This window comes from Oncorhynchus masou, unplaced genomic scaffold (assembly GCF_036934945.1).
Source record: "Oncorhynchus masou masou isolate Uvic2021 unplaced genomic scaffold, UVic_Omas_1.1 unplaced_scaffold_739, whole genome shotgun sequence".
Lineage (NCBI taxonomy): Eukaryota > Metazoa > Chordata > Actinopteri > Salmoniformes > Salmonidae > Oncorhynchus > Oncorhynchus masou.
The window spans coordinates 350,397-369,112 of record NW_027013845.1 but is presented as its reverse complement, the minus strand read 5'-3'; the positions used below and the strand labels follow the sequence as shown (position 1 = coordinate 369,112).

Below are 18,716 nucleotides of genomic sequence, written 5' to 3'. Positions count from 1 at the left end.
AGTGGAGAACAGCATGCCATTGTACTTGAACACCAGGCACTGGGAGACACACACACACACAAACACAGCTACACATACTGTCACACACGCTTACACAGACACACTGACAGACACACAAGCGTATGCTTCTACCCACTGCCACACAGACTTGCGCTAGCTGGCATCTCAGAGGGCAGCCCTCTCTCCAGTCCTGTCCTGTCCTGGGTGTTGAAGCTATCTGGATGTTGAAGCTCTTCGCCCCTCTGCAGAAGCCAGCCTGACCTCTCAGGTCCTCGTTCGTACCTGTGGACTGAGCTGAACCTTCAAAGCCTCTGTCTCTGCCTCCCCCTGAACCAGCCAACCGGTTACCTACATCCACCTCTGACCTGTACAACCACAGCTCCACAGGACTGCTGAAGAACACGCTGCCTCTCCCACGACTGCTTGGAGGAGGAGAGGAGATCCATCACACTCCATCTGAGGTGACTAATGGACTCTAATGTATTGTTTGTGTATTGTAAATACTACGGTGTTAGTACAGTCAACAAAAACATTGTGGTATTGAAACATTCCACCTCATGGTTAAGAATGTGTATTCCGTAGCTTGTTGGACCTGTCTGTGTCCGGATCTCACTGTCTATAATACTAATGTGTTTATTCTCTTTTAGGATCTCACTGTCTATTACACTAATGTGTTTATTCTCTTTTAGGATCTCACTGTCTATTACACTAATGTGTTTATTCTCTTTTAGGATCTCACTGTCTATTACACTAATGTGTTTATTCTCTTTTAGGATCTCACTGTCTATTATACTAATGTGTTTATTCTCTTTTAGGATCTCACTGTCTATTATACTAATGTGTTAATTCTCTTTTAGGATCTCACTGTCTATTACACTAATGTGTTTATTCTCTTTTAGGATCTCACTGTCTATTACACTAATGTGTTTATTCTCTTTTAGGATCTCACTGTCTATTATACTAATGTGTTTCTTGTCTTTTATCATTAGTATGATACTGTAATTTATAAACTGAGTGGTTCAAGCCCTGAATGTTGATTGGCTGAGAGCCGTGGTATATCAGACCGTATACCACGGGCACGACAAATCATTTATTTTTACTGCTCTATTTACGTGGGTAACCAGTTTATAATAGCAATAATGCACCTCGGGGGTGTTTTGCATATGGTCAACATACCACGAGTAAGGGCTGTAATCCAGGCACTCTGCGTTGCGTCGTGCTTAAGAACAGCCCTTAGCTGTGGTATATTGGCCATATACCACACCCCCCCCCCCAGGCCTTATTGCTTAAGTATCCAATGCCTATTATTTTTAAAAACAATGTGGCATGAAACTAGTTAAAGTTAAAGGTCCATCCCTCTCAATATTTTAATCATCGTCTTATTTCATCACCCCGCTGGGCACAGACGTCAGTTCAATGTCAAGTTTGGATTTACATGTGGTTGAGTTGTCAACTAACCGTCAATTCAACTTGAAATGAACAACAAATGTCACCAAGTCATTGGATTTAGGTTCAAAGTTAGGTGGGAAAAAAATAGGACTTTTTGATCCGATAAGTTTTCCACGTTGATTCAACGTCATCACGTAGATTTGTTGTTGTTGTTGAAATGACGTGGAAACAACGGTGATTCAACCCATTTTTGCCCAGTGGGTTAACCGCTATCAATTTTGCCGATACAAGTAGTGATTGATCCATCTATTGTATCAGTCCAGCTGTCATTTCTCCCAGTGTAATTAAGACAGTCCAGAACAGAGCTAAACCGAGCTGGGTCCTCAGTCAACAGAGCCTGGGCCCACTGTACCAGTCCTGTATGAAAGCCCCGCTGTGTTCCGATCCTCCTCATGTTTTTCTGAGATGACCCAGTGTTCCGGCCAGGCAGGCGTAGCAGCTCGTAGCTCCAACACCCACAGCAGCACAGTCAATGGAAACCGTTCTCTCTCTGCTCCTTCGGGTCCACACTGGAATCCAGTCACTCTCAGCCCCCCCCCCCCCCCCTGCCTGTTTACAAATAGTTATGATAAACATTAGTTACAGTAGCTAAACACTGGGATTATTTGGACTTTTAAATGTTTATGAATGCTATGCTAATCTGTGTAGGATTCAATAGACTGGGTGAATGGTACTTATGACTGACAACACAGCTCTTAGCTCTCTCAGTAGATGCCTACTGGAGAACTTTTATTTGTAATTCTGTGAATCTTTTTAAGGAATTTATCTTATTTACACTTTGTTCTAGATATTTGTGTCAGTAGCTATCAAGAAAACACAATGATTCATGATATGATTTACTATTATTCTGGTGGTTTAGAAGTTCATTTGCATAAGTGCAGTTCAGAAATGTCCTCAACTGGATCATTATACCAACCACTGCTTTTGATTTCATCTGGTTGTTAGGACGTTTGGCCTCGTCTGTCCCCAGTTGGCCTCCACATCAACCAGAGAGAAGGAGAGGGGCAAGAAGAAGAAGAAGAAGAAGAGGAGGAAGACATCTGTTTTTCAAGATTTCGGGGGTGCATAGACTTTCCACAGCTTGGGACTATTTTAGTGACACAAAGAGAAAGGACTTTAACATCCCAGTAACAACCAACGTGGTACAAATACTTACGAAAATCCAGCCAAATACCGGTAGACATCGTCAACCGTCACCACAACCATTACTACTGCCACAACAACAACATCAGCCTGACACCTTTACCATGGCGACCACCGGCATGCAGCTCCTGGGCCTGATCTTGTCTCTGGTTGGCTGGGTGGGCGGCTTCCTGGTATGCTCTGTTCCGCTGTGGCGCGTCACCGCCTTCATCGGCAACAACATCGTGACGGCTCAGATCATCTGGGAGGGGCTGTGGATGACCTGCATCGTCCAATCAACGGGCCAGATCCAGTGCAAGGTGTACGACAGTCTCTTGGCCCTGCCCAGCGACATGCAGGCGGCCCGGGGCCTCACCGTGCTCTCCGTCCTCCTCTGTGGCCTGGCCCTGGCTCTAGGTGTGGTGGGGGTAAAGTGCACCAAGTGTATTGGTCAGAATAGTCTGAAGGCTCGTATTGCAAGGATCTCCGGCTTTCTGTTCGGCATCGCTGGGTTTCTCTACCTGGTTCCTATCTGCTGGACGGCCCACTCCATTATCAGGGACTTCTATGATCCCCACGTGGCCGCGCCGCACAAGAGAGAGCTAGGCCCCGCCCTATACCTGGGCTGGGGGCGTCGGCCTTGCTCCTGATTGGTGGGTCGCTGCTGTATGCGGGGTCGAGTCCTCCCGGCATCCCGGGTCTCCGACCTTCAGCAGCGACAGCAGCCCCGTAGAGGACCTGCTGCTCAGGTCAAAGGTTACGTCTGATCGGAATGCCACAAAACCCCATGATTCTGTGATTCCATGATTCCGAGATTCTATGATTCCATGATTCCGCCCTGACAACATGAAAACCCTCCTCTCTTAGTATTTATACTTTTTAATACTTTGGAATGTTAATGTTATTATTATTCGGTGGTGCTTTTTCTCATTCTTTCAAAAGAGGCAGTAGGAGGTTATGAAGGGAATTGTGAAATCATTTTGCTATTTCATGTGTCCCTGTTGTCCTCCGATAACCCTATTGTCTGTCAGTCTGTCTGTCTGTCAGTGTAAAACCCAATAAAATCAGCAGTCTTTCAATTCCTCTCTGGGAAACTCCTCTGTGTGAATTCATCTATTCTAGGATACAGTAGAGCCTATATTTGCTTCAAACCAAAGGATTAGGATGGTCACCAAGAGTAAATGTCTTGGCATTGTAGTGGGCCAACGGAACACGTTGTCATGTCGTCACCATTGTGACCTGTGAGTGGTGGTGCAGATTGGAACAGAACAATGGAACAATGGGGAACTGTGTATGTGTGTACGTCTGTGAGTGTGTGGTGTAGCGCGGATGGAGAGAGCACCAGCCAAGGGCCTTTTATTCCCAACCAGCTAGCACTCATCCTCCATCTCCCATCAGGTCATCACTGCAGACTGTACAGTTATCTCCATGTTTCAATGTCTCCAGTCCAGTCTCGATGTCAAAACCGGGCTCCTGTCCTCAGTTCTTAGGGGACACTGCCTGCGTCCCAAATACCACCCTATTCCCTATACAATTCCATGCTTTTGATGGAAGCATAGAGCTCTGGTTTAAAACTAGTGCACTACAATGAGCTCTGATCAAACAAAGTGCACTATATAGGGTTCAATTGAATTTAAGACTCAGACTCCAGTCCAGCAGAACCAGGCTCCTCACAAATGATTGGCTGACAATGACATCATCAGGTGATGATGTCATTGCATCGTTCCCATACACCGTAAGACAGGGTTCGTCAGCTAGGTTTTTGCCTCGGGGCCCAAAAGGTTTTCAGAGATAATAGTCGGCGGGCCGGAACACAATTAGCATATAATAGGAGCAAAGTTAATAGATCCATACAGTACAAATGGAACAACATTGTTTTTGAACACATGATTACTATGTAATACAATAACATAATCATTTTGAATTGATTAAACTCATAAAATCCCCAATGTCTTCTTATTGAGTTATTATTGTTGTGAATGTCTCTGTGTGTTGATTAGCAGGGGAAAAACATCTCTAGAATAGTCTACTGGAGGCTACGCTAGTTATATTTACATCAACATTCCTTATTCAGTTATTATTGTTGTGAATGTCTCTGTGTGTTGATTAGCAGGGGAAAAACAGCTCTAGAATAGTCTACTGGAGGCTACGCTAGTTATATTTACATCAACATTCCTTATTCAGTTATTATTGTTGTGAATGTCTCTGTGTGTTGATTAGCAGGGGAAAAACAGCTCTAGAATAGTCTACTGGAGGCTACGCTAGTTATATTTACATCAACATTCCTTATTCAGTTATTATTGTTGTGAATGTCTCTGTGTGTTGATTAGCAGGGGAAAAACAGCTCTAGAATAGTCTACTGGAGGCTACGCTAGTTATATTTACATCAACATTCCTTATTCAGTTATTATTGTTGTGAATGTCTCTGTGTGTTAATTAGCAGGGGAAAAACAGCTCTAGAATAGTCTACTGGAGGCTACGCTAGTTATATTTACATCAACATTCCTTATTCAGTTATTATTGTTGTGTGTCTCTGTGTGTTGATTAGCGGAGGAAAAACAGCTCTAGAATAGTCTACTGGAGGCTACGCTAGTTATATTTACATCAACATTCCTTATTCAGTTATTATTGTTGTGAATGTCTCTGTGTGTTGATTAGCAGGGGAAAAACAGCTCTAGAATAGTCTACTGGAGGCTACGCTAGTTATATTTACATCAACATTCCTTATTCAGTTATTATTGTTGTGAATGTCTCTGTGTGTTGATTAGCAGGGGAAAAACAGCTCTAGAATAGTCTACTGGAGGCTACGCTAGTTATATTTACATCAACATTCCTTATTCAGTTATTATTGTTGTGAATGTCTCTGTGTGTTGATTAGCAGGGGAAAACAGCTCTAGAATAGTCTACTGGAGGCTACGCTAGTTATATTTACATCAACATTCCTTATTCAGTTATTATTGTTGTGTGTCTCTGTGTGTTGATTAGCGGAGGAAAAACAGCTCTAGAATAGTCTACTGGAGGCTACGCTAGTTATATTTACATCAACATTCCTTATTCAGTTATTATTGTTGTGAATGTCTCTGTGTGTTGATTAGCAGGGGAAAAACAGCTCTAGAATAGTCTACTGGAGGCTACGCTAGTTATATTTACATCAACATTCCTTATTCAGTTATTATTGTTGTGAATGTCTCTGTGTGTTAATTAGCAGGGGAAAAACAGCTCTAGAATAGTCTACTGGAGGCTACGCTAGTTATATTTACATCAACATTCCTTATTCAGTTATTATTGTTGTGTGTCTCTGTGTGTTGATTAGTGGAGGAAAAACAGCTCTAGAATAGTCTACTGGAGGCTACGCTAGTTATATTTACATCAACATTCCTTATTCAGTTATTATTGTTGTGTGTCTCTGTGTGTTGATTAGCAGGGGAAAAACAGCTCTAGAATAGTCTACTGGAGGCTACGCTAGTTATATTTACATCAACATTCCTTATTCAGTTATTATTGTTGTGAATGTCTCTGTGTGTTGATTAGCAGGGGAAAAACAGCTCTAGAATAGTCTACTGGAGGCTACGCTAGTTATATTTACATCAACATTCCTTATTCAGTTATTATTGTTGTGAATGTCTCTGTGTGTTGATTAGCAGGGGAAAAACAGCTCTAGAATAGTCTACTGGAGGCTACGCTAGTTATATTTACATCAACATTCCTTATTCAGTTATTATTGTTGGGAATGTCTCTGTGTGTTGATTAGCAGGGGAAAAACAGCTCTAGAATAGTCTACTGGAGGCTACGCTAGTTATATTTACGTCAACATTCCTTCAGAACAATGACCTTCCATATACTGGAAGATCTGATGTCAAATCTCCACTGTTGATTGAGTACATCAGAAGAAATGACAAACATCTCTCCATTCCAACGGTAAGTGTGTGTGTGTTTTGTCAAAGCATGTTATGTGGGATGTGTTCAGCGCCAGTAATAACTATTGTATTCATGAGACATAGTTGACATCCTTCAGATTCTACAGTTGCAGCGCTGTTATAGCTACTTTAATTTGATAAGCCATTTCATAAGGTCTATCCATCTTATAAATATGACAACCCACATCACTAATAATGACTACCAATGTATCATATATAAATGCAGTTTTCATTAACTGTACAGTAGCAGATAAGGATCACAGAGCATGGCATGTAGCCTCTTAGTGTAGGTATATAAATAAATCAAGTCACATATTTTAAACACACACATTCTACTTTTAATTCAAGTAGATTTTCTGCACACAAAATGGTATCCATCTCATTAAATTAAACACGTTGTCATCTGCTATAAGCAGTTGTTTATACATCGTCTTGTTTCTTTGACTGGTGGGTGGTGAGGAAGCTCTTGGCAGCTTGTCTCTGTGTCCAGCTCTACCAGCTAACAGTAGAGACTAGTAGACAGTCTTCCTCTCTCTGTGTTCAGCCCTACCAGCTAACAGTAGAGACTAGTAGACAGTCTTCCTCTCTCTGTGTCCAGCCCTACCAGCTAACAGTAGAGACTAGTAGACAGTCTTCCTCTCTGTGTGTCCAGCCCTACCAGCTAACCTTAGAGACTAGTAGACAGTCTTCCTCTCTGTGTCCAGCCCTACCAGCTAACAGTAGAGACTAGTAGACAGTCTTCCTCTCTGTGTTCAGCCCTACCAGCTAACAGTAGAGACTAGTAGACAGTCTTCCTCTCTCTGTGTCCAGCCCTACCAGCTAACAGTAGAGACTAGTAGACAGTCTTCCTCTCTCTGTGTCCAGCCCTACCAGCTAACAGTAGAGACTAGTAGACAGTCTTCCTCTCTGTGTCCAGCCCTACCAGCTAACAGTAGAGACTAGTAGACAGTCTTCCTCTCTCTGTGTCCAGCCCTACCAGCTAACCTTAGAGACTAGTAGACAGTCTTCCTCTCTGTGTTCAGCCCTACCAGCTAACAGTAGAGACTAGTAGAGACAGAGACACAATGTCATTGTATGGAGCATCAGCAGCACAGCCAAAACAATGGCCTCCAGTGTTGTGAGTGCCAGGTAGTGACTCATACATAGAAATATAATCCACAGAAAAGGGCTTGGAACCTCTAACCCTGGAAATTTGACTTGTATATGGATGGGTACACTCACATTGGCTGTCAGTCCAACCATAATGCCATCATTGACTTGATTGGGGTGGGTCGTTCTATGCATTCTGCTTCTATGTACTCATCTATGACCTAAGTAGACCTATGTATACCAGTGTAGGGAGGAGGAGAGTGTGATGAAATACAGCAAGGCAGTTCCTCTTATTCCTCATATCAATGTGATGGAATGGATAGATGGCTGGATAGGGCCTGATCAACACTTGATGACGTAGGCCAATACCACAGGAGGCTGCTGACGGAAGGATGGCTCAGAACAATGGCCGTGACTGCACAGATGGAATGGCACCAACCACATGGAGACCATGTGTTCTATGTATGTGCTACCAGTCCACCCCAACTAAAGTGCCACCAACCTCCTGTGGCCTAGACACATAGAAGGTTGCAGCTCCACCACCCACCAACACTTAACCATCCCTCTCTTCTCTTGAACAATTTCATGTCGATTAAATTGGCTCACACATGTAGACTGTGAATTGGGCCTCCGATTTGTTCTCTCATTTAAATGTCTCCCTGTATTTCACTTTATCAAACTGAGTAGAATTGAGGCGAACCAACTGATCAGAAAAGCGCCATTTGTGAGGATTTATTGAGTACCCAGTAAGGCTTTCTTGTTGCACCGTCATAAAAATATTCCTCTGTTATGGAACCCATGTCCACTTGAATGAACTGTACACAACCAAGTCCCCCTGTACAATCCCCTCTTCAGACTGTAGGGGGCAACGTCACAATACCTTTTGGAATAGACGGACTTCACCACCGAACCACAGAGTTTCTAAACCCGAAACAGGAAGTAGGAAGTAGCAAATAACTTTACAGCTGGCTAGCGATCTATACAGTGGATGTGTTAAAATAATTTTGGGATTGACCAAAAAAAAAATAACGTTCTCGTCAGCTAGCCTGCGTCATTGGATCAGCCATGGGAAAGGGTGGTGGTACATTTGAGAGGCTTCTTGGTAAGATATGAGTATCTAAACATTTTACACCGGTGATTGTTTTTTTGCGTATTGTTTTGGCAGGCGTCTGGGGCTGTGACACAGCCCTGCTAACAAGCTAACATTAGCTAACGTTACCTAGCTAAACTTGGCATTGTCTGTGTTCAGTTCGACGATAGGCCGAGGCCTCTAATCGAGTATCGTCTTTTCTATCGAGTATTGCAGTGTAACTGCTTATCAATAACATGTCATTTAATCTACCAAACACTATGCTTACATGCCAGGCATTTTGTCTAGCCTAGGTTAGCTTGGCTAGCTAGCATGCTAGCAACGCGATCAGAGGATGTTGTGTGGGTGCGCTGCGCCCCGCTTTTCCCGACATAAAAAATACAAACATATTTGTTTAGTTGGATATCCCCGATCGTCAGACATAAATAATTGTTTTTATAATTTGCATAACTTTCATTATTTGCCATCCAGCTAGCTAGTTGTTCTAGATATATTAGCTCTATCCAGCTCACCCCACTGCGCCAGACAACGTCACCAGACATATGTTCTTATCAGTCTCATCGTAGACTAACTTCAACCCCAAAACAGTTTAGACAACTCGCTGACAACTGTATCATCAGTAGATTGCTTCAAGTGTTCTGATGTTATTGAGGTGTCTATTGTTGCATAATAAATTAAGGTCAACACATCATAAACTGGCCAACAGAAAAGGCCGAAGGATTGTGTCAATCATAATAACATACAGGCTCATTCCCGGTTACCGACGTTTCCTCTTAGTTTTGCAACAGCCGCAAGCTAGTTAGTTACTGTGTAGAAATGCATTCCATAACAACATACCTTGATCCACTCACTATTAATCACTAACTAGGCCTACCCCACCCCCATCAGTTACTGAATGGAGAAATCCTCTGTTTCATACTACAGTGATGGAACAATATGATCAGTTCCATTTGTATTGTCCCACACGCCTGGACTTGTTCATGTTGTAGTCTAAATTGTGATGTGGGAAAGGCTGCTTTCTGAGTCATTAATGATTTTGAATAGGTGCTAGTCACAATCAATTTCACCTGCTCACAAGCAAACACACAACTCCACCGTTTAGAGAAATAACCTTACACCTGAAAGCTTAGGCTTTGTCTTATCCACCCTGGTTAAAAGACCCTCACACTTCTCTTTTCTTACTAACACTGACTTAGCTGATTAGCTACTTTATTGAGGAAAAGTCTACTTGCTACGACTGTGATATGTGGTTGTCTCACCAAGCTATTTTAAGATTAATGCAGTGACTGTAAGTTGCTCTGGATAACGTTGTCTGCTGAATGACTAAAATGTTTATGATGATCTTGAATGAAAGACATGTGAGACACTGAACCCTATCCTCTGTCTGCAGATAAAGCAACCAGTCAGCTGCTGCTGGAGACAGACTGGGAGTCCATCCTGCAGATCTGTGATCTCATTCGTCAAGGAGACACACAGTGAGTAGTAGCGTGCCGAGTACACCACGGCCCTGATCAAATACTTAGAATCCTTCCTTCCTTCTGGTAATCACTAGCCTAATCTCTGTGATTGGATCATTGCAGTGGAGAGGTCCTTAAGTGTTTCTGTGACGAGGCCTAGGAAGGAAGGAAGGAAGGAAGGAACCATTTGAAAATAATTGGAACTAGCCCCATGTGTCTCCACATGATAGAAGTGTGTCTGGTCTGATCAGTGTTTCTGTGACGAGGCCTAGGAAGGAAGGAACCATTTGAAAATAATTGGAACTAGCCCCATGTCTCCACACAATAGAAGTGTGTCTGGTCTGATCAGTGTTTCTGTGACGAGGCCTAGGAAGGAAGGATGGAACCATTTGAAAATAATTGGAACTAGCCCCATGTCTCCACACGATAGAAGTGTGTCTGGTCTGATCAGTGTTTCTGTGACGAGGCCTAGGAAGGAAGGAACCATTTGAAAATAATTGGAACTAGCCCCATGTGTCTCCACACAATAGAAGTGTGTCTGGTCTGATCAGTGTTTCTGTGACGAGGCCTAGGAAGGAAGGAAGGAACCATTTGAAAATAATTGGAACTAGCCCCATGTCTCCACACAATAGAAGTGTTTCTGGTCTGATCAGTGTTTCTCTTCCTGCAGGGCGAAGTATGCCATCGGAGCCATTAAGAAGAAGCTGATGGATAAGAACCCGCATGTGGTCCTTTATGGTCTTGAGGTGGGTTAGGAGACCGACCAATGCTGCGTGGATCTACGCTGAACCACTCCCCACTTGTAATGAACCACTCCCCACTTGTAATGAACCACTCCCCACTTGTAATGACACAATCACAACCTTCTAGTGCTGCGTTACAGGATGGCTGATCAGTCATTCACATTGGGCCACATTCAGATGTTTTGAATAAGAAATGCATTCAGGGAATGATATCCAGATATATATATATATACACACGCCTGGATCACACCGACAGCGTTATTCCATGTTGATACACCAGAGGTACATTTACATCTAAGTCATTTAGCAGACGCTCTTATCCAGAGCGACTTACAAATTGGTGAATTCACCTTCTGACATCCAGTGGAACAGCCACTTTACAATAGTGCATCTAAATCATTTAAGGGGGGGGGGGGGTGGTGAGAAGGATTACTTATCCTATCCTAGGTATTCCTTGAAGAGGTGGGGTTTCAGGTGTCTCCGGAACGCTGCGTTTGCCTTGCAGCATTGCAGAGGCAGTGTGTTCTGTGTGGTGCACATGTTGGATTTATGGAAGGTAAGCATTAAACTGTATGTGTAGACGGCTTGACAGAAATGGTAGCAGAAGGTGAATGTTGAACTTTTGTTGCCCGCATATCCAGATGATGCTGCGTAACATTTTGCGTAATGACGCTGTCGGTGTAACCAAGGTGACAGGCTAGTTACATTGTGAAAGGTCTGACGTGAGGCGTAATCAGAAGAATTAGGCCTCTGTGTTGTGAAGTGTGATTGAGTGTTTCTTCCCCCTGTCAGGTGTTGGAGTCAGTAGTGAAGAACTGTGGTCAGACGGTCCATGATGAGGTGGCCTGTAAAACCACCATGGAGGAGCTGAAGGATCTACTGAAGGTGACCCTGTCTAGATTCACCCCTGTACCCCTCCTTCAGCCCCTGTACCCTCCTTCAGCCCCTCTACCCCTCCTTCAGCCCCTGTACCCCTCCTTCAGCCCCTCTACCCCTCCTTCAGCCCCTGTACCCCTCCTTCAGCCCCTCTACCCCTCCTTCACCCCCTGTACCCCTCCTTCAGCCCCTGTACCCCTCCTTCAGCCCCTGTACCCCTCCTTCAGCCCCCTCTACTCCTCCTTCAGCCCCTCTACCCCTCCTTCAGCCCCTCTACCCCTCCTTCAGCCCCTCTACCCCTCCTTCAGCCCCTGTACCCTCCTTCAGCCCCTGTACCCCTCCTTCAGCCCCTCTACCCCTCCCTTCACCCCCTGTACCCCTCCTTCAGCCCCTGTACCCCTCCTTCAGCCCCTGTACCCCTCCTTCAGCCCCTGTACCCCTCCTTCAGCCCCTGTACCCCTCCTTCAGCCCCTCTACCCCTCCTTCAGCCCCTCTACACCACCCCTTCAGCCCCTCTACCCCTCCTTCAGCCCCTCTACCCCCCTCCTTCAGCCCCTCTACCCCTCCTTCAGCCCCTCTACCCCTCCTTCAGCCCCTCTACCCCCTCCTTCAGCCCCTCTACCCCTCCTTCAGCCCCTCTACCCCTCCTTCAGCCCCTCTACCCCTCCTTCAGCCCCTGTACCCCTCCTTCAGCCCCTGTACCCCTCCTTCAGCCCCTCTACACCACCCCTTCAGCCCCTCTACACCCCTCCTTCAGCCCCTCTACCCCTCCTTCAGCCCCTCTACCCCTCCTTCAGCCCCTCTACACCTTCTTCAGCCCCTCTACACCACCCCTTCAGCCCCTGTACCCCTCCTTCAGCCCCTGTACCACTCCTTCAGCCCCTGTACCAATCCTTCAGCCCCTGTACCCCCTCCTTCAGCCCCTGTACCCCTCCTTCAGCCCCTGTACCCTCCTTCAGCCCCTGTACCCCCTCCTTCAGCCCCTGTACCCCCTCCTTCAGCCCCTGTACCCCCTCCTTCAGCCCCTGTACCCCCTCCTTCAGCCCCTGTACCCCTCCTTCAGCCCCTCTACCCCCTCCTTCAGCCCCTCTACCCCCTCCTTCAGCCCCTCTACCCCTCCTTCAGCCCCTCTACCCCTCCTTCAGCCCCTCTACCCCTCCTTCAGCCCCTCTACCCCCTCCTTCAGCCCCTCTACCCCCTCCTTCAGCCCCTCTACCCCCTCCTTCAGCCCCTCTACCCTCCTTCAGCCCCTCTACCCCTCCTTCAGCCCCTGTACCCCTCCTTCAGCCCCTGTACCCCTCCTTCAGCCCCTGTACCCCTCCTTCAGCCCCCTGTACCCCTCCTTCTGCCCCTCTACCCCTCCTTCAGCCTCTGTACCCCTCCTTCAGCCCCTGTACCCCTCCTTCAGCCCCTGTACCCCTCCTTCAGCCCCTCTACCCCTCCTTCAGCCCCTCTACCCCTCCTTCAGCCTCTCTACACCACCCCTTCAGCCCCTGTACCCCTCCTTCAGCCCCTGTACCCCTCCTTCAGCCCCTGTACCCCTCCTTCAGCCCCTGTACCCCTCCTTCTGCCCCTCTACCCTCCTTCAGCCTCTGTACCCCTCCTTCAGCCCCTGTACCCCTCCTTCAGCCCCTCTACCCCTCCTTCAGCCCCTCTACCCCTCCTTCAGCCCCTGTACCCCTCCTTCAGCCCCTCTACCCCTCCTTCAGCCTCTGTACCCCTCCTTCAGCCCCTCTACCCCCTCCTTCAGCCCCTCTACCCCTCCTTCAGCCTCTCTACACCACCCCTTCAGCCCCTCTACCCCTCCTTCAGCCCCTGTACCCCTCCTTCAGCCTCTGTACCCCTCCTTCAGCCCCTCTACCCCCTCCTTCAGCCCCTGTACCCCTCCTTCAGCCCCTGTACCCCTCCTTCAGCCCCTGTACCCCTCCTTCAGCCTCTGTACCCCTCCTTCAGCCTCTGTACCCCTCCTTCAGCCCCTGTACCCCTCCTTCAGCCCCTGTACCCTTCCTTCAGCCCCTGTACCCCCTTCTTCAGCCCCTCTACCCCTCCTTCAGCCCCTCTACCCCTCCTTCAGCCCCTCTACCCCTCCTTCTGCCCCTCTACCCCTCCTTCAGCCTCTCTACACCACCCCTTCAGCCCCTCTACCCCTCCTTCTGCCCCTCTACCCCTCCTTCAGCCCCTCTACCCCTCCTTCAGCCTCTCTACACCACCCCTTCAGCCCCTCTACCCCCTCCTTCAGCCCCTGTACCCCTCCTTCAGCCCCTGTACCCCTCCTTCTGCCCCTCTACCCCTCCTTCAGCCTCTGTACCCCTCCTTCAGCCCCTGTACCCCTCCTTCAGCCCCTCTACCCCTCCTTCTGCCCCTCTACCCCTCCTTCAGCCTCTCTACACCACCCCTTCAGCCCCTCTACCCCTCCTTCAGCCCCTCTACCCCTCCTTCAGCCCCTCTACCCCTCCTTCAGCCTCTCTACACCACCCCTTCAGCCCCTGTACCCCTCCTTCAGCCCCTGTACCCCTCCTTCAGCCCCTGTACCCCTCCTTCAGCCCCTGTACCCCTCCTTCAGCCTCTGTACCCCTCCTTCAGCCTCTGTACCCCTTCTTCAGCCCCTGTACCCCTCCTTCAGCCCCTGTACCCCTCCTTCAGCCCCTGTACCCCTCCTTCAGCCCCTCTACACCTTCCTTTCATCCCTGCCATGCGTCATCTTTCTTAGCATCATAGCAGAGAGATACTCTGAATGATCGGCTATGAAAAGCCAACTGACATTTCCTCCTGAGGTGCTGACTTGCTGCACCCTCGACAACTACTGTGATTATTATTATTTGACCATGCTGGTCATCTATGAACATTTGAACATCTTGGCCATGTTCTGTTATAATCTCTACCCAGCACAGCCAGAAGAGGACTGGCCACCCCTCATAGCCTGGTTCCTCTCTAGGTTTCTTCCTAGGTTTAGGCTTTTCTAGGGAGTTTTTCCTAGCCACCGTGCTTCTACGCCTGCATTGTTTGCTGTTTGGGGTTTTAGGCTGGGTTTCTGTACAGCACTTTGAGATATCAGCTGATGTACGAAGGGCTATATAAATAAATTTGATTTGATTTCACTTACATTATTTCCCAGGTGGGGCACAAAGGCTCACAGGTCAACATCAAGAGTCTCTTAAACCAAAAGTTTTAATTGAAACCAACTGAAGCCAAATAATTTAAAGCAGGTTACTCAGATGTTTCTCTCTCTCCCCCTCCCACTCTCCACTTGTCAGTTCTACTCCAGGGACGCTCCATTGAGACCTGGAGGACTCCATTCTGATGGGTCATTCCTTAAAACAAGTGATGGAGTCACGTCCTCACCCTTACCTCCACTCCTTGTTGTATAGGAGTGTTACTCTAGAGTGGACTGGTCTGCTGTGGTCTTCTACAGGTCTACATCCCATCAATCTCCTCCTTGTTGTATAGGAGTGTTACTCTAGAGTGGACTGGTCTGCTGTGGTCTTCTACAGGTCTACATCCCATCAATCTCCTCCTTGTTGTATAGGAGTGTTACTCTAGAGTGGACTGGTCTGCTGTGGTCTTCTACAGGTCTACATCCCATCAATCTCCTCCTTGTTGTATAGGAGTGTTACTCTAGAGTGGACTGGTCTGCTGTGGTCTTCTACAGGCCTACATCCCACCAATCTCCTCCTTGTTGTATAGGAGTGTTACTCTAGAGTGGACTGGTCTGCTGTGGTCTTCTACAGGTCTACATCCCATCAATCTCCTCCTTGTTGTATAGGAGTGTTACTCTAGAGTGGACTGGTCTGCTGTGGTCTTCTACAGGCCTACATCCCATCAATCTCCTCCTTGTTGTATAGGAGTGTTACTCTAGAGTGGACTGGTCTGCTGGTCTTCTACAGGCCTACATCCCATCAATCTCCTCCTTGTTGTATAGGAGTGTTACTCTAGAGTGGACTGGTCTGCTGGTCTTCTACAGGCCTACATCCCATCAATCTCCTCCTTGTTGTATAGGAGTGTTACTCTAGAGTGGACTGGTCTGTTCTGGTCTTCTACAGGCCTACATCCCATCAATCTCCTCCTTGTTGTATAGGAGTGTTACTCTAGAGTGGACTGGTCTGCTGGTCTTCTACAGGCCTACATCCCATCAATCTCCTCCTTGTTGTATAGGAGTGTTACTCTAGAGTGGACTGGTCTGCTGTGGTCTTCTACAGGCCTACATCCCATCAATCTCCTCCTTGTTGTATAGGAGTGTTACTCTAGAGTGGACTGGTCTGCTGGTCTTCTACAGGCCTACATCCCATCAATCTCCTCCTTGTTGTATAGGAGTGTTACTCTAGAGTGGACTGGTCTGCTGGTCTTCTACAGGTCTACATCCCATCAATCTCCTCCTTGTTGTATAGGAGTGTTACTCTAGAGTGGACTGGTCTGCTGTGGTCTTCTACAGGTCTACATCCCATCAATCTCCTCCTTGTTGTATAGGAGTGTTACTCTAGAGTGGACTGGTCTGCTGTGGTCTTCTACAGGTCTACATCCCATCAATCTCCTCCTTGTTGTATAGGAGTGTTACTCTAGAGTGGACTGGTCTGCTGGTCTTCTACAGGTCTACATCCCATCAATCTCCTCCTTGTTGTATAGGAGTGTTACTCTAGAGTGGACTGGTCTGCTGGTCTTCTACAGGTCTACATCCCATCAATCTCCTCCTTGTTGTATAGGAGTGTTACTCTAGAGTGGACTGGTCTGCTGGTCTTCTCCAGGCCTACATCCCATCAATCTCCTCCTTGTTGTATAGGAGTGTTACTCTAGAGTGGACTGGTCTGCTCTGGTCTTCTACAGGCCTACATCCCATCAATCTCCTCCTTGTTGTATAGGAGTGTTACTCTAGAGTGGACTGGTCTGCTGTGGTCTTCTACAGGCCTACATCCCATCAATCTCCTCCTTGTTGTATAGGAGTGTTACTATAGAGTGGACTGGTCTGCTGGTCTTCTACAGGCCTACATCCCATCAATCTCCTCCTTGTTGTATAGGAGTGTTACTCTAGAGTGGACTGGTCTGCTGTGGTCTTCTACAGGCCTACATCCCATCAATCTCCTCCTTGTTGTATAGGAGTGTTACTCTAGAGTGGACTGGTCTGCTCTGGTCTTCTACAGGCCTACATCCCATCAATCTCCTCCTTGTTGTATAGGAGTGTTACTCTAGAGTGGACTGGTCTGCTGGTCTTCTACAGGCCTACATCCCATCAATCTCCTCCTTGTTGTATAGGAGTGTTACTCTAGAGTGGACTGGTCTGCTCTGGTCTTCTACAGGCCTACATCCCATCAATCTCCTCCTTGTTGTATAGGAGTGTTACTCTAGAGTGGACTGGTCTGCTGGTCTTCTACAGGCCTACATCCCATCAATCTCCTCCTTGTTGTATAGGAGTGCTACTCTAGAGTGGACTGGTCTGCTGGTCTTCTACAGGCCTACATCCCATCAATCTCCTCCTTGTTGTATAGGAGTGTTACTCTAGAGTGGACTGGTCTGCTGGTCTTCTCCAGGCCTACATCCCATCAATCTCCTCCTTGTTGTATAGGAGTGTTACTCTAGAGTGGACTGGTCTGCTGGTCTTCTACAGGTCTACATCCCATCAATCTCCTCCTTGTTGTATAGGAGTGTTACTCTAGAGTGGACTGGTCTGCTGGTCTTCTACAGGTCTACATCCCATCAATCTCCTCCTTGTTGTATAGGAGTGTTACTCTAGAGTGGACTGGTCTGCTGTGGTCTTCTACAGGCCTACATCCCATCAATCTCCTCCTTGTTGTATAGGAGTGTTACTCTAGAGTGGACTGGTCTGCTGGTCTTCTACAGGCCTACATCCCATCAATCTCCTCCTTGTTGTATAGGAGTGTTACTCTAGAGTGGACTGGTCTGCTGTGGTCTTCTACAGGTCTACATCCCATCAATCTCCTCCTTGTTGTATAGGAGTGTTACTCTAGAGTGGACTGGTCTGCTGGTCTTCTACAGGCCTACATCCCATCAATCTCCTCCTTGTTGTATAGGAGTGTTACTCTAGAGTGGACTGGTCTGCTGGTCTTCTACAGGCCTACATCCCATCAATCTCCTCCTTGTTGTATAGGAGTGTTACTCTAGAGTGGACTGGTCTGCTGGTCTTCTACAGGTCTACATCCCACCAATCTCCTCCTTGTTGTATAGGAGTGTTACTCTAGAGTGGACTGGTCTGCTGTGGTCTTCTACAGGCCTACATCCATCAATCTCCTCCTTGTTGTATAGGAGTGTTACTCTAGAGTGGACTGGTCTGTTCTGGTCTTCTCCAGGCCTACATCCCATCAATCTCCTCCTTGTTGTATAGGAGTGTTACTCTAGAGTGGACTGGTCTGCTGGTCTTCTACAGGCCTACATCCCATCAATCTCCTCCTTGTTGTATAGGAGTGTTACTCTAGAGTGGACTGGTCTGCTGGTCTTCTACAGGCCTACATCCCATCAATCTCCTCCTTGTTGTATAGGAGTGTTACTCTAGAGTGGACTGGTCTGCTGGTCTTCTACAGGCCTACATCCCATCAATCTCCTCCTTGTTGTATAGGAGTGTTACTCTAGAGTGGACTGGTCTGCTGTGGTCTTCTACAGGCCTACATCCCATCAATCTCCTCCTTGTTGTATAGGAGTGTTACTCTAGAGTGGACTGGTCTGCTGGTCTTCTACAGGCCTACATCCCATCAATCTCCTCCTTGTTGTATAGGAGTGTTACTCTAGAGTGGACTGGTCTTCTCCAGGCCTACATCCCATCAATCTCTTCCTTGTTGTATAGGAGTGTTACTCTAGAGTGGACTGGTCTGCTGTGGTCTTCTACAGGCCTACATCCCATCAATCTCCTCCTTGTTGTATAGGAGTGTTACTCTAGAGTGGACTGGTCTGCTGTGGTCTTCTACAGGCCTACATCCCATCAATCTCCTCCTTGTTGTATAGGAGTGTTACTCTAGAGTGGACTGGTCTG

General features: G+C 47.1%; 2 pseudogenes; both read left to right on the top strand.

Moving 5' to 3' along the window:
* LOC135537273 (claudin-4-like) lies at positions 1–3,656 on the top strand (annotated as a pseudogene).
* A 4,853-nt stretch (positions 3,657–8,509) lies between these two features.
* Positions 8,510–18,716, top strand: part of LOC135537275 (hepatocyte growth factor-regulated tyrosine kinase substrate-like) — a 52,409-nt pseudogene continuing 42,202 nt past the window's right edge.